We start from the raw sequence: 20,636 nt of genomic DNA, 5'->3' as shown, positions 1-20,636 counted from the left end.
AAGTGAGGGTGGGGGAAGTGAGGGAGAGCAGGGAGAAAAGCCAATATAAGATATGTTAATGAGCAGATTACCACCATGAGCAACTGGGGTTTATTCCCTCTTGAGACGCCCTGAGAAACCGTGTAGCGCACACCTCAGAACTGTCCCACTGGAGAACCGGAAGGTGGGGGACATTTATGCAGTGACTCCTGACATCCACTGTTTGGGGGTGGCCAGCAAGCTTTCTGGTACAACGACAACAACAACAACACAAAACAAAACAACTCTTTGAGAAGCAGAGAGATATGGATATACTTGAGGTGAGGAGTTGCCAGTCCAGGAAGACTGTCTACCACTACTACAGGTATATATTTGTTGGTCAATCCTGAAGACCTACCTAAGTCAAAGGACTCCCATCAATATCCTTATTTACCTGCTGAGCTAGACTCTCTGCTTCTTTATCCAATGCGTAGGAGGATCTACAGCCTCTGGAAAACCTGTATTCTAACATCTAGCCCAACACTCTCCCTTTTATTTCTTTGCAGTGGGTCCATTATTATTAGCTATACATTTTGGTCAGCCAGTCTGGGTCAGGTTTGTTTGCCAGAACACAAAAGTGGTGGCAGAAAGGGAGGTTAGGGCAGAAAAAAACAATATACATCACAGGACACATTTAACTTTGGCAGAGTAGTGAAGAGCTCAGCTTATTGGCTGGAAACAGCCACAGTAGTACACATTAATGCTCACTGGCTGAGAAGAGTCAGAATAGCTTTTTTGCTCTAGATCTCACTGGCTGAGAGCATCTGATGACACTCACAAACTGGGGAGAAACTATATATACATACACTCATCAGATTTTTTAAAAAAAGTTTTATTTATTTAAGTAGAACCCAACATGGGGCTCAATCTCATGACCCCGAGATCAAGAGTTGCATGCTTTTCCAACTGAGCCAGCCAGGTGCCCCTATACTCACATTTTTATTTTGGAAAATATCTCAGATAAAAACAGTGCTATAATGATTTGCTATTGAGGTGGGTAATACTAAATATTAACAGTATTCCTTGATGTTTAATTCTAAGGGATTCCACTCTATCAACAATAAATCCCTTTTACTTAAGCTGAGAGGCTTTCTCTTCCTTTGCCATCAGACAATCCTATGCCAATATCATGCCACCTGTATTAGTCAGGGTTCTCCAGAAAAACAGAACCAATGAGAGAGAGAGAGGTTTTAAAGAATTAGCTCATATGATCCTACAGGATATCAAGTTCAAAATCTGCAGGGGTAGTCCATTGGCGGGAGACCCAGGGAAGAGGTGCGGTTTGAATCCAAAGGCAGCCTTCTGGCAGAATTATCTCTTTCTCAGGGGAAGTCAGTCTTCTTTCTAGAAGGTCTTCAACTGATTGGATGAGGCCCACCCACGTTATGGAGGGTAATCTACTTTACTCAAAGTCTACTGAATAAAAAGTCTAAACAAAGTCTACTGACTTTGAGTAAATCTCAACTAAATCTCAACTAAAAATATAATCTCAACTAAAAAAAAAAATCCTTCATAGAGACATCTCGAATAATGTTTGACCCAATACCTGGGTACTGTGGCCTAGCCAAGCTTAGCTGACTGAGCCACTCAGGGGTCCCTAAACCTAGGACTAATCTTGATTCAAGCTGTTTTCAAACTGCATTGTTTGACGGTAACCAGGCCGGCCGAGCAAATTCTCATGTGCACCTGCACACATGCCCATGAACACTCCCCGCAGCTTTATTAGCAACATCCCCAAACTGGAAATAACCCTGACGTCCCCCACCAGTACATGTAACAGTTCCGAAAATAAAAAATATTGTGCCACCATGACTGTGCCACAGCGAATATGCATGATAGCGCCATACAACATGGACGACTCGTACAAACATAATGGCAAACGAAGCCAGGTACAAAAGAACAGGGCATGAATTCCATTTATATAAAGTTCTAAGATATAAAATTAAATTATTCTGTATAGATGCACACTTAGATGCTAAATAATCATTTTAAAAAGTACAGAAGTGATTCCCATGAACGCCACATAGCAGTTCTCTTGAGGAGCATAATAGAGGCTTATGGGGGAAAGTTAGCAATATTATATATGCTTTGACTTGGGTGTTAACTTTAAAACAACTTGTTAAATGGCTTTTTTTTTTCTGCGTGTTAAACTTCACAAAAACTTTAAAAAATGTTCCTAAGGTCTCCTTATGCCAACTCCCGAAAAAAAGCGAACATGCAGGGGACGTTACAAACCGCTCACCCACACATCATTTAGCCTCTGGCCAAAGAGGCCAGTCACTGACTTTCCAGGCTTCTTCCTCACTAGCATCTACTTTGTTCCCTTTCCTATCTTGCCTCTTCCTCCAGAACAAAGGTCTCCATTTTAGAACGGTGAGTAGATTTACAATATAACACATTTAACAGTTGAAAGTCCTAAAATTCGTCCACAGCAAAACTTGCAAAGCAGCTACAAAAAAGATGAATGCCATTTGTGGGATCAAAAACCTAGAAGGATTTCGTGGAAAAGTTCAGTGGTGTGTATAGGCAAAGTCGATTCGAAGCAGAAGGCCCCGTTAGAGGACAGAGTGTCTGTCTGTCTCATTATGGGCTGGAAGAGCCATGGATAACTGGGTTTTGAAGGACAGAAATCCTGCTACAAAGGGCAGGCTCTCATGATTCCCCTTCCAGGATCCTCTCTTAAAATTCGGAATGCAGCTTCCAGAGGGTTAGAGGAAAGGCAGAGTAAGATTTTAAGGGCAGGTGCTGGAGGTTTACTTTTGCCTCTTTTCATAGCTTTTAGTACTTAGAAATTTGTAGTTAAATATGCTTCTTCTCTCTGGAAAACAGACTCACCCCTGTCCTACCTCTGCCTGGGGAATAACAAATTTCATATGGAAACCTGAAAACCCGGAGAGGAATATGCAATGCTTCAGACACCTCATGTCGGACTGGCTGTCACCAACCCTGGTTTGGGTCAGGCTGTTTAAGAGTCTTCGGAACAAGCCTTTATCTAGAGGGGTCATTTTATAGATCCATTAAATCTACATTTTCTCTTGGGCTCCTTTCCCCAGCTCCCCTCAACCCCGCTCTAGTCACACACTCTAAAAACCCCCTTAAGCCCCAGAAATAAATCTCTATAAACTGCCAAGTGTTCAATCAGGCTTTTACTATATCTCTTTGCAATTAGAAAAAATTTACTGTTCGGAGAGATCGGGGGAAATATGCAAGGTACTCCTTGGATAAATACACTGCAGCGAGCAAAGTAAAGGCTCTTTAAAAATGATCTCTGTGAATTCAACAAGAATCAAGGTCACTGGAGCTGCTACATACCAGGGAATGTTAATTAATGGGCCTGCAGCTGGTGGTACCACTTGGCCGCTCGGCTCCAGCTGCTTGCTCCATATTTCTCTCGTTTGTAGGACCATTCTTGGATCAAATCCCATCTCTTTTTTTCCTCCAAGTACAAAAAGTACATAAGTCTATCCTGGAAGGATGCCAACCTTTCAGAGAACTAAGGAAAGTGTTGTTTCTTAGCTATTTTTATCTCCTTTTTTAAAGAAAGGACACTCTATCACCTCGGGAGCTGGATGACTTGCAATCAGTGTTCAAGCTGTGGTCTGAGGTCACTGTTCTGGCCCTGTCCGCTGGGAGGTGTCCTGAAGACGGAGAGCAGAGCGGGACGCTCATAACTTCCCCTCTGACTAAAGTGGAAGACACCTGAAAAGATGTCTCCCGTCACAATCTTCACGACAAGTCATACATGTTAGGCCAGTCTGAAGGCAAGGTAAAAATGCAACCAGAACATCTCGGAGATGAAGAAAGAGGGAGAAAAGAAAAGTCTGACAGAGGCGGCAGAAATTATTTCCAGGGTCAGGGTAGTCTATTTCATTTACAGCTGCTGGGAAGCATTAAATGAGACCAGGCATGTAAGCCACTTAGCACACTTAGCAGGGACACGGGCCGCTATTGTTAACTGTAATAATTTCAGCGACAAGGTAGAACAGAAGTGCTCAACGCAGGCCTCGCATGGGGCCTGTATTTAGGCAGTGCCTCGTTCTGGCTAAGCATGGACTTCAGAGTCGGAAAGATCTGGGTTCAAGTACCTGCTCAACTCCTCAAGTAGCTATGTGTCACTTAGCTGCTACATTAGGCTTTTAGACTTTGTCATCTGTAAAATGGGGCTAATAATAGTATCTGCCTCAGGGGCTACCAGGTGGATTTAATGAGATACAGCATGTAAGCCCTTTGACAAAGTGCTTGGTACCTGGTTCATCTTAATGCATATTCATGCTATAATGGGGGCTCGTATCATTTCTTCCATAGGGCAGCAAGGGAAGAATCAGGAAAAGTGTTTCAGGACAAGGGTTGGCCTCTCTGGGCAGGTGAAGACAGCTTAGGAAGAACAATTTTCTAAAGCAGTGAAAGTGGTCCTACTTGCACCTATTATAACCAGCCTTGTTTTTCTTCTCATTTGGAAACTTTCTTTCCTTCAGTGTTATACAGTAGAGGGACTGGGCGTTCTTCCACACAATGACAGACATGCAAATCTCGCCCAGAAATAACAGGGAAAATGCCTGACACTGCTTCTTTAAGGAATTCTCCAGGTAGTCATTAGCCATCAACTCCAGGCTCAGGGCTCTGGGGACGGCTGCCCCCGCTCCCTGCTAAGACAGGCAGGTCGTCATCCACTTGGGCCAGTTCCTTTGTGAGGGGGAACCCAGCTTTCTTGAGCCCTTTTTTAAGGAAGGAAGAATGTTCTTAAAAATTGGAAAATGTTCTCCATTACTACTTCACACTGTAAAATGATATTTGGGCCTTTTAAAAGACTTGGGAAGTTTTCTGAAATTAAGGAATATGGATTTAAAGAAGCCTTGAGGGATTAGATTTTTTCCTCCTCTTTGAAGCATTTGAAACAACTTTAATCTGCTTTTAGACTTCTATCCAATTCGGTATGGCATTCTAGTAGAGTACTGTTGCCTTCCTTGGGGAACTGATACTTTTGTGCCTCTTTTAAAAGGCATGAAGAGAAATATTTGGGGCGGAGGGAAAAAAAAGCTTGAGTTTAAAGAACAAGACTATTCAAGGTAAAAGGACAACTTCTAAGATGCTTGAAAGACATTTTTTAAATTTGTGTTTTGAGCGTAAGAAGATCTAACGAACAAAAGCTTACTTGTATATGCAACCACAACGATCTGACTGTTCATATCTAATTTCCTGGTTGTTGGTCCTTCTATGATATATATGGTGCTTTATGATATGAAAAAAATTTAAATACTCTCATGTAATAGTACCACTCTGGGAGGCAGGCGTTCTAATCCTTATTTTACGGACAAGAAAACTGGGGCTCAGGGAGTTAAATTTTACTTGAAGAAAATATAATATTGTAAGAACTTGAACTTGGGACTCAGGGCTTTGAACCCAAGACCTTTTCCACCACATCCCATTACTTTTAACCTCTCATGTGGCCTGGGCAGCCCGGGTCAGGTTTCCATGCCTCAGTTTCCTGATCTGTTAGATGAAAATCATACCACTCTGGCTTCCTTTCAGGGCCTAGAGGATAGATTTTCCAGGACAAGTCCATCTATCACGTGACCAAGATTTCCAGGGACGGTGTACAATGAGTCTGAATGAAACACACTCTGCATTATCGCAGGGGATGGGGAACCTGGAGAAGCAGCAAACAGGAAAGGGGGGCACACACTTGTCAGTCTGGGGCCTTAATTCCCTGAAGTTATCAAAGAGGAGATAAGGGTATTATCAAAGTAAGTGAAAACTCAACAGCTATGCAAGTCAAAAGAATATATAGTTTTGAAATATCTAGGAAAATATTATATTCTCCTTTTTATTTACTTATAACAAGTGTATCTATTCATTGTCAAAATAATCAATAGAAAAGTGCAGAATTAGAAAGTGCATTCCTTCTTTCGTCAGCTCCTTAACCTGACTCACTTGCTAGACTCCTCACTGTTAAGTCCTAAAACTTTTTTCATTCAAATACTATGTGTAGGGCTATATTCAGATACACTATCTACAGATTCACATATGTATTTTTAAGTGGGGTCATACAACACATATTGTTCTATAACTTGCTTTATTAAAATTTTACAATGTATCATACATACCTGCTCATACAGACCTCTCATTTCCATCCCCCCAGCTTTATTGAGGTCTATTTGACAAAAAAAAATTGTACATATTTGAGGTGTTCAACACGTTTCTGTTTTTTGTTTTTTGTGGTTTTTTTTCTGTTTTTTGTTTTAAAGATTTTATTTATTAATTTGACAGAGAGAGACACACAGCGAGAGAGGGAACACAAGCAGGGGGAGTGGGAGAGGGAGAAGCAGGCTTCCCGCGGAACAGGGAGGCTGACGTGGGGCTCGACGTGGGGCTCGACGTGGGGCTCGACGTGGGGCTCGACGTGGGGCTCGACGTGGGGCTTGAACCCAGGACCCTGGGATCATGACCTGAGCTGAAGGCAGATGCTTAACGACTGAGCCACCCAGGCGCCCCCAACACATGTTGTTTTGATCTATGGGTACATCGTGAAATGATGACCACAATCAAGCTAATTAACATAACAATCACCTCACAGAGTTACCACTCTGATGAGAAAATCTACTCTCTTAGCAAATTTCAAGAATGCAATACAGTACTATTAACTCTAGTCACCAATGTTGTCTGTTAGATTTCCAGAACTTATTCATCTTGCCATAACTAAACTTTTGTACCCTTTGTCCAACATCTCCCCGTTTCCTCCAACCTCCAGCCTCTGACGACCGCCATTCCAATATCTGCTTTTATACGTTCAACATTTTTAGACATCTCTCATTCTTTTTATTTTTTTAAAGATTTATTTGTTTATATTAGAGAGAGTGAGTGAGCACGGCGAGGGGCAGAGAGAGAGAAAGAAAGAGAGGGAGCAAAGCCAACTCACTGCTAGCGCAGAGCCCAATCCCACAACCCTGAGATTATGACCTGAGCAGAAATCAAGAGTCAGACCCTCAACCAAGAGCCACCCAGGTGTCCCCAAGACCTTTCACTCTTTTTAAAGCATGAGGAGAGTTCCGTTGTATGGATATGCCATAGTTAACTATCGTCCTACAGATGAGGATATAGGTTACTTCTGGTTTTTTTTCTTAACTATTACAAATAATGCTTCAGTGGATAATAATAATGGTTCATTAATATGAAAGAAAACAATCTAGGGATAAACAAGCTAGAACAAACTTGGGAAAGAAACATATAACAAAACCCTTACCAGTGAGCCCCATGTGGGGCACCTGAGACACGTAGACCCTTCTCAGTTTAGCTTCTTGTGATTTCAGATCACTAGCTAGAGCCAAAGAAAGAATGGGGGCTGGGAGGGAGGTTGACAAATTAAAGAAAGAAAAAAATGCACAGCAGCATTTCTGAGAAGTTGTTTAATTTGAACCACTTGTACATCTTAAAGAGAACTAAGTAGCAAAGCGTGTAGAAACCCCATGGAGAAACCATAGGATGTGTAAGGAGCATTGTCTATGAAGCTCAGATTGATGACATTTAAAAGGAAAATGATGGCGACAGTGATAAAATGTTTGAGCATTTAGTCTCGTAGGACAGGGGCTGTGTCTTCCCTCTCTGTAGTTCAATACTTGGCATAATTCCTGACAAGTAAAAGGTGTTAATAAGTACTCGAAGAAAAGCAAAGGATACTACCCTCAAGAAGACCGAGTCTTTTGGACATGAGCCAGCAGAATCTACCTGAATGTAGATAAATCTTGATTTGTGACTTTAAAAATTATTTAAAAATGTTAAAACATTTAGCTTAAGTTGAGAAGTATTAAGTTAAAAAAAGGTGTCACTAAAAGCCTCTGTTATTTAATTTACGGAACATATTTCTCTGCATCCTCTTCTTTGTGTTTCATTCATTGCCTGCTCAAAAATAGGTAACACGTTAAGCTGTAACTAACTGGTCATTGAATTTTTAAAAATTATTTTTTAAAATTAAGGTCATTTTTTTCTTGGACCCATCACCGAATTGTTTTGTGTCTAGGTGCCAATTGTGTCAGTGGGCTGGTTTCTGCCTCTTGGCCTCAAGATTCATGTTCCTAAATGAAGTAAAAAGGATCAAGTGACCCATGGTATGTCTCCTGTCTTAGCAACAGAGAATTCAAGGGAAATGTTTAAGACATAATCCTTTGTGTGATGGTCCTATTAACTGGCTAACTATGGTCCAATCAACCAAAGTCTCAGATAACAAGACGTGTGTGTACATTCCTTAAGATATTATTATGAAGAAAAGGGTAAGTGAAAGATAAGCAGACTGATATGAAGGAATTCACTTTTTAAAAAAGAAAAGAGCCAGCTTGGACACCCTCACCTTCTACAACAGGGTCAGCAAATTACCAAACATTTGCCAAAGGGAAGATTGGCAACCCTGTTGGCCATTGGTTGAATTCTCCAGAACGGTAATCCATACTCATCATGATGACCTCAACACACTAGGGGAAGAAAGCCTGAATTAAACTCAGTAGCATTGCTCATATTATATTTCAATGCCTCATATATTCATTCATTCAACAAACATGAGCAGAAACACTAGATAATCAAGAAGACCACCCTCTAGTCATTCTGAATCAGCGGGATTGTTCTTTTGAGCCTTTTAATCACTTCTGTTGTCAAACCAACCCTGAATCCTCCCTCGCCATCTTGGCAGAAGCTCTAGTTTGTGGTGAGACATGCTTCAGAGTACTCTGAATAGTTTGTAGATAGAATTATCTGCTGGCGGTGACCCACCAGCCTTGTAAGAGAGGAGGGAAGATCTGGGTGGAAGGACATTTTTAGAATCATCTTTTAGCGTGTGGCTCTGAGTGTGGAAAACTAGACTGAGGGCTGCGGTCTTGAGTTCTGAGCCTTTCTTACTATATTGCTGTGTGACTCTGGGCTTCAGCTTCTTCATTATAAAAAAAAGAGTTCAGTTAGGTGATAGTGCTGTGGAGATTAGAACTTTTTACTAACACATAGAATAGGAATGCTGATAAAACCACATCAAGATAAATTTCTAAAATCTTAAAGACTTATGATTCTTTATAGAGATGAAACCCCGCCCCAGCGAATTCTAAGGGCACTTCTCTTGGATACCGGTCCTAAGTGTGTGTCCCCACCTCCTCTCCCCTACCCCTACATCAGGCATTCCTTATACTCAGGGATTCTGGAAAGAGCCTCTCCTTTCTAAACTATATCTGCTGTAAACCCTGTCCTTCCTGAAGGCCATGAGAGTCTAGAGTTTGTGTCAGGGACTCAGAGCTATAAACCTGGCACATGGTTCTATGCCAGCAGTAACATTCTTATTGCTCTGCCCAAAAAGTCCTTTCTTTGTTGCTCCCTGAGCTCGGTGAGGCCCACCTGTTTCAGCCCGTCTGATGGTGAGGCCCATCTTCCTTCAGCTAATTTAGGGCCTCTCAAAGAGAAGTCCTTCACAGGGCTGTTGATTGGGATTCCAAATTGAAGGCAATTTTGGCTTGAACTGAAGCCATCACCAATTTAGAGGAGTGAAGAAAGCCTCAACTCCAGGGCTCTTAACCTTTGTAACCAGTCACTGCGAGGAAGGTAATGTCTCATGTTACCCTTTGGTAAAGATGAGTATTCTGAATTGGTTCTGGAGTTCCTGGGGTTCTCTAATCTGATTAGAGTTAGAGCTGTATTTCCCTTAACACTGATAGTCCATGGTGTGTTGTGGAAATAGAGATACACAATATATGAGCGTCGGATGCTCCTAAGCAAATATTTACAAAAGGCAACCTTCTGGGTGACCACAGAATATGCTTCTTCAAAGGAAATCCATTGCTGGCTCTTACAGGAACGAGTTATCCCCCGCAGCCCCCTTTCCTGTCACTACAGCAACTTACTGCTGACCTGAAGAATGTGGCTTTGGAAGTGGCTGGTTTGGCTTTGCTGGTGGCTGAAAACCCCTGGGGTTGGGAGCAGTAGCCTGGAGGCAGCATGGGTTGTGTCACTTGGCCATGAGGCAATGAAATGGTGCCTGTTTGGACCATTTGTTTTTTTTTCCTGCCTTACTGTTCCATTTTTAAGACTCAGCGTCATACTAACAACCACAACAGTGATCACTCACGTGGCCCTTAGTGCCAGGCACACACCTGTCAGGCTGTAACAGATTCATATATTTAATTTTTACAACAACATGATGAGGTAGGTATTATTACTAATACCACTTTAGAGATAGGAAAGTGGAGGCAAATCCAAATAGCTAATGAACAGGGAGCCAGGATTGGAACCTAGGAAGTCTGGCTCCAGAGCCTATGCTGTCAGTGCACTTGGATGATCCATAGGTCTGTGTTGCACCCTCACCAAGCCACTCAGTGGTGATATGATCTTGGACTGGGCCCTAAAACTCTTGGCACTCAGAGGAATTCAGAGCCTCTGTCTCTGAATCTTAACATGGGAATAAGAACAGCTCCTGCTTGATGGAATTGCTGTGAGCCCGAAGTCAGATGATAAATGCAAAGGGCTCAGTCCGGGGCCTACATGTCATAAGGGCTCAGTAGATGGGCTTCGAATTCACTAAGACACCAACGTACTATGGGTACAGTCAACTCAGCCCAGCTGTGACATCAGTGACAGAAGGGAAGGATGCTTGGTAGTGGGTAAGCTGGTGACTGCTACACTGTGGGACAGACAACTCTGGACTCAGGAGCACCATGTGGAGAGCAGGGACACTCAGGCAAAATGTTTGTGTTTCCAAAACAGCTTAGAAAAACATCGCTTTGGGAAAAAGATTTAGTGCTCCTTGTTCTAGAGAGGTGAGTCAAGCCTGTGACAAGGAGGCTACTAAAATTTCTCTGCTGCTCCATAGACAGGCTGGCTGTCTCCCCTCTCTTCCGCCCTGACACCGTTCACCTCTGATGGGGCACAAGGAGACCGTCCCCTGTATAGATCCTCTGGGTCTCAGTTAATGACCTACCTGATGAAGCACCTTGATTTCAGGAGGTGATGCTGAGAAGGGAGGGAATGAAGCTGAGGGGCTCCAGATGCCCACATACCAAACCAAGTCAGCCTTGGTTTGGATAATGGGAGGCCACAGGTCAGCAGTCCAGGCTGGAGGGAGTTCACTAAACTAACCAATGTAAAAGAGACCTGCAGGGGCACCTGGGTGGCTCAGTAGCATCTGCCTTCGGCTCAGGTCATGATCCCGGGGTCCTGGGATCGAGCCCCGCATCGGGCTCCCTGCTCCGTGGGGAGCCTGCTTCTCCCTCTCCCCACTCCCCCTGCGTGTTCCCTCTCTAGCTGTGTTTCTGTCAAATAAATAAATAAAACCTTTTTAAAGGTTTTATTATAAATAAATGAGACCTGCAGTAAGGGAACAAAGAAAAACTATATCGAAAATTAAAATTAAATATATCTGTGCAATGGCATATTATTTGACCAGAAAAAGCAATGAAGTACTGATGCAGGCTACTTCATGGATGAACCTTGAAAACATTACGTTGGATGAAAGAAGCCAGTCACAAAGGACTGTTGTATCCTGTTGTATGATTCCATGCATAGGCACACTTCATATACATGGAATCATATAATATGTGGAAAGTAGATTAGTTATTGCAGGGGAGGGAAAATGGCCTGATGGGTGTGAGGTTTCTTTTTGGCTGATGAAAATATTTGGAATTGTATAATGGTGACAGTTGAGCAATACTATGAATAACCTAAAAACACCATTGAATTGTACACTTAAAAAAGTAAAAATGTTTTATGTTAAGTGAGTTTTATCTCAAATCAAAAAGTAAGCGATAAATTCTAACATTCTAAAACAAGTACATCAAGAGGTATGAATTTTAGAACTCGTATTCTTCATATTTTTTCTTGCATATTCTAAATTCTCAATAATAAGCATGAATTTCCTTAAAAATTTTTTTTTTATTTTGAAATAATTCCAGATTCACAGAAAGTTGCAAAGATAGTACAGAATGGTCCTGGATACTCTTACTCATTTCCCTCTATAGTTACATCTTATTTAACTATAGTACAATTAAGAAAGCCGGGAAGTTGACATTGGTACCGTGTGTGTGTGTGTGTGTGTGTGTGTGTGCGTGCTATTTTATCACATGTGTAGATCTGTGTAACCACCACTGCAACACAGATGCAGAACCATTCCATCACCACAAAGATCTCCCTCATGCTACCCTTTATAATCACACTCATCTCCCTCCTTCCCACCGACTGCTCATCTCTCTAATTCCATCTCTATAATTTCAAGAATGTGGTATCAATGGAATCATACAGTATGTGACCTTTTTACATTGGCTTTTTTCACTCAGCATAATGCCCCTGAAGTCCTTCCAGGTTGTTGCATATATCGGTAGTTTGGGTTTTTTTGTTGTTGTTTAACTAGGTATTGATGGACATGTTGGTGCTTTGCAGATTTGGGCTATTGCAAATAAAGCTGCTATGAATACTCCTGTTCAGGTTCTTTCATTTCTCTGTGATAACTGCCCAATTGCTGGGTCGTATGGAAAATCTATGTTTAGTTTTTTAAGAAACTGCCAAACCATTCTCCAGAGTCACGCTACCATTTTACGTTCCCACCAGCCATGTATGAGACATCTGGTTTCTCCGATTCCCTGTCAGCATTTGGCACTGTCACTATTTTTTTTTTTACTGTAGCTGTCTTAATAGGTGTGTAGTGGTATCTCATCACGGTCAAATGCATTTCTTTAATGGCTGGTAATGCTGAACATCTTTTCATGTGCTTATTTGCCATCTGTATACCCTCTTCAATGACATGTCTCTTATAGGCTGCCCACTTTCATAATTCGGTTGTTTGTTTTTACTGTTGAAATTTGAGCGTTCTTTATATGTTCTAGATACAAATCCTTTGTCGGATGTGTGGTTTGCAAATAGTATTTTCTCCCAGTCCACAGCTTGTCTTTCCATCTTCTTTACATAGTCTTTCACACAGCAAAAGCTCTTAATTCTTCTTAAGTGTAATTTATAATTTTTTTATGGATTGTGCTTTTTGATGTCGGGTCTAAGGACTCTTCATCGAGCCCTAGATCTTGCAGATTTTCTCCTTAAAATTTCCTGGTTAAGAATTACTTTTTGAAAGAACATTTTTTTTTCCTAAGTCTAAGAGAAAGACATCCTATTGTAGACCTTTTGGAATATAAAGAAAAGCTCAATGGGGAAGGTTAAAATCACTAATAAAACCAACATCTAGAAATATGTTTGGTATTAGATGCCAGGACTTGCAACTTAATAAAAATGTCACCTCCTTTATAATGGGAAAACAGAACCCTCCAAAAGTAAACTGCACTATTGAGTACCAACCCGAGTGCTGAGGAAAGGTGCTTCTCTTAATGCCAAGATCAGCTGGGGGAGTTGCTTTTCGGAAAAGGCTAAGAACTACTGACCCAAACAGTGAAACTCATGTTTATGAACCACAGCTGTTAGTCACAGACTGTAATTGCCCCACCAGATAAAGAAGCTATTTAAGAGAGCAGGTTGCTATAGCTGAAAAGAAACAGAAAATATTCTTTTGGAAATCACAGGGTGGTAACTAAGGGGAATGTCAGGTCTGAAGGTGGAATGGATCTCTGTGTATTCACTGGCCTGAGACAGGCTGATCTTGCATGAACATGATCCGGCCCTGGCTGATTTTCTGTTTTGTTGGAGAGAAACTGGTTGAGGTTCTCTTTTCAAGTCCTGGCATGTGGGGGCTTCTGATGGCTAGAATCCTCCAGCCTACCCACTTCTTGGCACCTGGAACTTTGCCTCTTGCCCTGCCCCCCTCACTTGCCTGACATGTTGGTCACGCAGTAACAGTTGTGATAAGAGCAGTGGACTCCAACAGTACGCACCCCTAACCTCACCCCACTCCCTCTACACAACAGATGTGAGCTAGTCTTCAAACAAAGCTTAGATAGATTTCAGAGGCATTGCTCCCTACCCCTCACCACCAACCTTCTGAGAAGCTGATATTTTATGAAAGGGTATTTTGTGGGGCACCTAGGTGGCTCAGTTAAGCCTCTGACTCTTGGTTTTGGCTCAGGTTATGATCTCAGGGTCAGGAGATAGAGCCCCGCCTGGGGCACCCTGCTCAGCAGGGAGTCTGCTTCCTCTCTTTCTCCCACTGCCCCTCCCTCTATGGGCATGCTCGCTGTCTCTCAAGTAAATAAATAAATCTTAAAAAAAAAAAGAAAGGGCATTTTGAGTGAAACTTGCTGTTTAAATTATTTAGTGACATTAGGAAACAACCCTGAATTTGATTTGGTCAGTCTAGATTTTCAAACATTTTCAAACATCTAGTCTATACTCACTGAGTCTGCTTGAGTTTCTCTCTCCTTCTCCCTTGGCTCCCCCCCTAAAATAAATATTTTTTAAAATTTAGGTTAAAAGTTAATTATATGGTGAAAATTGCAACCTAAATGTTCATTTATTTAAATTATCCATACAAAAGCTCAGCATTTATTGTCATAGAAATGTGCCTACATATATTGGGTTTTAAAAAGCCATCTATAAATTAACAAGTAGAATTTGATTCTATTTTTAAAAAGGCATTGAGAAAGAAATATAACAAGATATTATCAGTGGTAATCTCTGGATGATTAAGTTATGGAGAATTTTATTTTCTTTTTATTTTTTCGTGAGTTTCCTAAATCTAATTGCACTGAACTTACATTGCATTAATAATTGGGAAAAAAGAAAACTAATTCCCAACAATGGTCATAGGGTTGCATGTTAAACAGAACTATATATATAGTTCATAATTGTATTTACTACTTTTATAAGTTATAAAACTCATAGTTTAGGGCGCCTGGGTGGCTCAGTCGGTTAAGCAGCTGCCTTCGGCTCAGGTCATGATCCTGGGGTCCTGGGATCGAGCCCCACATCCAGCTCCCCGCTCAGCGGAGAGCCTGTTTCTCCCTCTCCCTCTGCCTGCCACTCTGCCTACTTGTGCTATCTGTCGAATAAATAAATAAAATCTTTTAAAAAAACCTCATATTTTAAAATATTCAAAAGGGACAAAGAGTATAAAGTGAAAAGTAAGAATTCTCTCTTGTGAATCCCATGTAATTACTGTCAACAAAAAATATATATTTTGAGGGGCACCTGGGTGGCTGGGTTGGTAAGTGTCTGCCTTTGGCTCACTCAGGTCATGATCCCAGGGTCCTGGGATTGAGCCCCTCATCGGGCTCCCTGTTCTGTGAGAAGCCTGCTTCTCCCTCTCCCCCTGCTTGTGTTCCCTCTCTTGCTGTGTCTCTCTCTGTCAAATAAATAAATAAAATCTTTAAAAAAATTTATATATATATATATATAAAGCAGAAATTGAATAGTGAGAGCAGATCTGAAATGCAGAAGCTAATGCGAAGAGGTATGAGACAACCTTGAAGACAAGTGAATGAAATTTACCAGCCTATTGCCAGCCACCCCTCAGCCCACTCCCAGAACATTCCCTTATAATCACATTGCCCTTCTAATAAGGGAAATCACCCTCTTTATACTCTGAGCACGTGGGTTCCAACAGACATTGACACCTAGTCAGGCATGCAGATTAGCATGGACCCTAAAACCCAAATGAATCAAGTCAAATTCAAATTACATAGCCCGTTTGGGTGGTAAGTCACCGAAGCAGCAGACGCTGCTCCTGGGCATGTGGAAGGCTCTTCCTCTCTCCTGTACCCCTCACCCCCAATTTATTAATTTAATAGTTGACTCCCAATCCTCCATGCTTTGACTTCAATGTCACTTTCTCAGAGAAGAGAAAAATTGGCTTGGCTAAATGGGCATAGCCCCTTGCTTTATTCTCTATCATCTTCCCTGGTCGTATCCTCAGGAACCCTTCTTACTATTTGTGATTTTTAATTTTGTGTATTTATACCTGATCCCTACCTTCTGTCTCTCCCCAGATTGTAAACTTCATAAGGGCTAGAAATGTGTGTGTGTGTGTGTGTGTGTGTGTGTGTGTGTGTAAAATCTGGCTTTGTTTAGCCATCTTTTATTTTAGCCCATGATAGGCATTTAATAAATATAGTGTAAATAAGATGGAAAATTTTACAAGTCCATTTTTGAGATGAAATTCTAATTTCATTAATGGTTTAGATAAGACTGACCCTTGAATGGTAGGTCCGTGTATTTCTTTGTTCATTCTTTCACTCATTCAATCAACAAACTTTCATTAAGGGTCTACTATTTGCAAGACTCTGTGCTAGGTGCTGGGGATAGAGGTGCCTAGCAAGGAAGACAGATAAAAACAGGCGACTATGATCTAGGCAGACACGAGCTGTGATATGGGTGATACAGGGTTTTAGAGGAGCGTGGAGTTGGCTATCTCTGAACTTTGAGAACCGTAGCTGATTTTTTCCTCCACCCATCACCCTGTGACATCGATTCAAACCCCACAACTTCATACCCAAAATACTGGCGTGGGTCATATGTATATCTAACCGTTTGTATAGAAAAGATTAGCATCAACTTTTTAAACAGAAAATTGTGTAAGGAAGTGACACCATAGCAAACAAATAAGAAACCAGAGGGACAGTTTGAAAAGCTGTCTTTGCAAAGTAAGGTTTTATAAAATGCATTCTCTCTCCTTCCTTCCCTCCATCCTTCTCCATCCCTCCTTTCTATTCTCTCTCACACACGGCTCAGACACAAGACATGGAGAAACAAATGTTTTCTGACTCGATGACTTCAGCAGATTAGCGCTCCTTTGAAAGTGATATTGTTACAGCCATAACGTGTTTATGTGTAACACAGACATCTTTATGTATAATGCCAGACGTGTCTGTGTGGGGAACATTACATCTGGCTTTGTCATTTATTGTGAGTAGGAAGTTCCAGCCTGGGACTATAGATCTCCAAAGCTTTGGGGAATCTTGATACAGGAGAAGGAGGGAGCTGGAGAGAAGAGGGGAGATTTCTTTAAGGATTATTTCTCTTTTTTTCCTAACTCCCCGTGGGCTTAACTCCTCCTCTCTCCCCCCCTGAGAAACAATCCTCTTCCATACACGCTGGGATGGTTGTCAGGCAGAAGTATCCTTGCTGAGCATAGCAGTCATACAAGAAAGGGTCAAGCAATTAGAAGATGCTGGAAAATCACAGAGACACCACAGTGAGAGTTCACTTTATAATAACTTGATGGCAAAACATTTATTTCAGACCCTGACACACCATCCCAAAAGAAACAAGTTAGAGGGAGTATTTTCTCAAATATTTTCTTTATATATCAAAATATATCCTAGAAATGAACTTTTTACTTTTCACATTATAAAAATCTTTATTCTTCGTAAATTATGAAAGTAATCCAGGCTGTACTGTAACAAAATCCAACAATATAAAAGTATATAAATAAAAAGTTAGTCTAGCTTCTCCTCTATCCCACTCCCCAAAGCAGCAGCACTCGATAGAGATATGATGTGAGCCATGTATGTAATTGAAAGTTTTCTAGTAGCCACGTTAAAAAAAAAGGTAAAAAAGGAACAGGTGAAATTCATTTTAATTATATATTTTATTTAATGTAATGTATCCCAACTACTTTTTACTTCCACATGTAATCAATATTATCAAATTATGCATAAAATAGAAAATTACTATTGAGATATTTACCACTTTTTGGTACTAAGTCTTCTAAATCTGATGTGTATTTTACGCTTACAATACATCTCAATTTGGATGCTATATTTTCATTGAAAATACTTGATCTGTATTTAGATTTCCTAAAACATACAGTTGAAGGACCAGTTTTAAATTAAATATGAAGTAATTAAAATTAAATAAAATTTTAAAATCCGGTTCCTCAGTCACACCAGCCACACTGTGAGTACTCAGGAGTTACATGAGGCTATCATATTGAACTGTGCAGCCCCAGAGCGGACCACTATTATTTTTGGTGTGGAACCTTCTCAACCCAGAGTGAACCACTATTATTTTTGGTGTGGAATCTTCTCAATGTTTTCTCTATGCATATATAATTAAATATAATGCATAAGCATATATATTAAATACAATATATGTTACACTTACCTGGATTTCATTTCAGAAAAAAAACAATCATGCTGTATATATTTTACTCAACAATTTAATTTTTTCACTTAAAGTTATATTTTGGATATTTTTATTATATATTATTATAAAAATGAATAAAAATGTGTTTTTTATTCTTTATTAAGGTTGTGTAGTAGATTTATTTAACCACTTCGCTACTAGTGGGACACATAAGTTGTTTGTTGATATTTTGCAGTTATATACATCCATGTTTGCATACTTTGGTTAGTATTTTCCACAGGATAAATCCCAAAAACTGATACTTATAAGCCCAAAGGGTATGCCCATTAAAACATTTGAAAGCTAATGCCCTCCCAACTACTTGTGCCAAATTTTATCCTACACTCTTGGCTGGCATTCCTTTCCAGCATCTGCAGACGCTCCAAATGTCAGAATCCTAAAACATCAGAAAGAAAAAGATCTTATGGCTCATCTATTCCAGGCCTTTTATCTCCTGGACCAGGAAAACCAAACCTAAGCTGTGGGGAAAGGCCATGCAGCATGTTTGTGACCAAGCTGGGACTTGAGCAGCTTTTAGGTTTTTGCCCTCTGCCCCACCATGCACGGTGGAGCTGAGCAGAGTGTCTGAAGCATCCTGGGGAGGGCATCCCTTCTTGGACTCAGCTGGCTGCCCCTCGCTTCCACCCTTTGTCATTAACAGCCGGCACCAGCTTAGATCAGCAGGCCTTCCGGTGGAGCGTTGCACCTCCGTGAACAAAGAGCAGGAGCGAACGGAGATTTTCCTCAACATTTGTATCCAAAATTAAATTCAATCTGCTCAAATGCTTGCTACAATTTCAAAGTCTGCCTTTCCTGCCTTTCTTCTGCTAAACACAGCCAAATCATGGACCTAGGCAGAAGGAAGAAAAAAATAGGTGTTTTGTTTCACGCAGAAATAAACTCTATCGTTTAGCAACTCCTGATGGACCAGCTCAGAAATATTCCACCTTTAGCAGGAGTCACTTTGGGAGGACAGAGGCAGAAGGGCATGAAGATCCTTTTGAGGGAAGGTAGCTCCCTTTAGCTACCCTCCAGCCGGTGAGGCCCCGTGAGATGCTCGAGGCAACTCACATGCCAGCAAGATGGGCCTCCTCCTGAGGACCGTAGACCTCCCTTCGGCTCCCGGCAACTTTATAGACCCATGAACACAAGAGCTATCTCGTGGAATCCTTGGGTTTAAGCTCCATGCTCAAATGCTCATTGTGGCAAGACGGGGGGCCTGGAAACCATATCTCCCAACTATCTCCAGAATGTCTCCCTCTTGCCCATTGGCCAGTCCCTGCCCCCTCCCGTACCCTGCACAGCCACAAAGGGCCTCGTTCTCCTCTTCTCCACCTCCTGCCTAACCCCCAGCCCAACTTCATTACAGACATTAAAAACTAAAAATGACTTTTTAATGCTATTCATTTATTTATTTTTCCAAAAATTAATTCAGGCCTTTTAATTCTATTTATTTTTTTCTTCCTCTGTTGTCTTACACTCCTTCTTTCTGCCCAGTTATGATGCCTTCTTCACATAGTGTCAACAAAAAGCCAAAATTCAGGTAGAAAAAGTCTCCTGGTTTTTTGTTACACATTGCCTAATAGTTTATGCCTCTATACCTGGTGCCTCCTTTGGCTCTTGTTTTCTTCGTTTTGTTTTGTTTGTTTTTTTTAATATTTTATTTATTTATTTGACAGAGAGAGACACAGCGAGAGAGGGAACACAAGCAGGGGGAGTGGGAGAGGGAGAAGCAGGCCTCCCGGTGAGCAAGGAGCCCGATACGGGGCTCGATCCCAGGACGCTGGGATTACGACCCGAGCCGAAGGCAGATGCTTAACGACTGAGCCACCCAGGCGCCCCTGGTTTTTTGTTTTTAATGGTGTTTGTTACGGAAAGGAAAGAGTACCACTCTAGGAAAAGGTATGGGGCAGGAGACGCCACAAGCAAAATAAGGGTTTATTTCATGCTGTAATTAGCATGTCATCATAAAGTTTTGGACTCTGTCATCGTTGACACATCTTTACCCCCTTAAGCAATTCACTGACAAGGCCTGTTGATTTCACTTCTGCAGCACTGCCAGGTCCACCCACTTTGTTCCATTTTGACCATCTCCACCCTGATTCAGTCTTGTCCCAGGTGGATCCCGTCCACTTGCTCCTACCCTTACCTGTCTGGTGTGTGTCCCACACGGTAGACAGAAGGCCCCCAAAGGACTTTTAAACCTCACGCTAAACGCTGTAGGGAATAAGAATAGCAGTCATCATCATCAACATTGTTCAAATTTGAGCACTTCCTGTGTGCCAGGCATGATTTTTCATGCTTTAATACCCAAGTCACTTATGCTTCACGATCTTGGAGGTAGATATTATTATCTTAAAGATAAAGAAACTGAAGCCTGGGGATGTGTGTAATTTGCCCCGAGGAGACACAGCAATTATGGGGCAGGACCAACTTAGGAACGCAAATCTAGAAGAATTATTAAGAAATACCTGTGTAATTAATATTTACATTTACAGTGATGCCGGCAGGGTCGCACTCACATGTCAGTTGTTGCAGGGACCTCGCAGGAGGCAAAGTGAGTTGCATCTCACTGGGCTGACTGGGGACTGCTGCCAGGA

At 41.4% G+C, this 20,636-nt stretch overlaps 1 protein-coding gene across 1 annotated transcript in view; it reads left to right on the top strand.

Annotated features, from left to right (window-relative positions):
• Nucleotides 1-20,636, top strand: part of WT1 (WT1 transcription factor) — a 97,314-nt gene that overhangs the window by 8,998 nt on the left and 67,680 nt on the right. The window lies entirely within an intron of this gene.

The sequence above is a fragment of the Zalophus californianus genome, chromosome 11, assembly GCF_009762305.2.
Source record: "Zalophus californianus isolate mZalCal1 chromosome 11, mZalCal1.pri.v2, whole genome shotgun sequence".
Classification (NCBI taxonomy): Eukaryota; Metazoa; Chordata; class Mammalia; order Carnivora; family Otariidae; genus Zalophus; species Zalophus californianus.
Note: the sequence above shows the minus strand (reverse complement) of the source record. Positions and strands in the feature narration are given on the sequence as shown.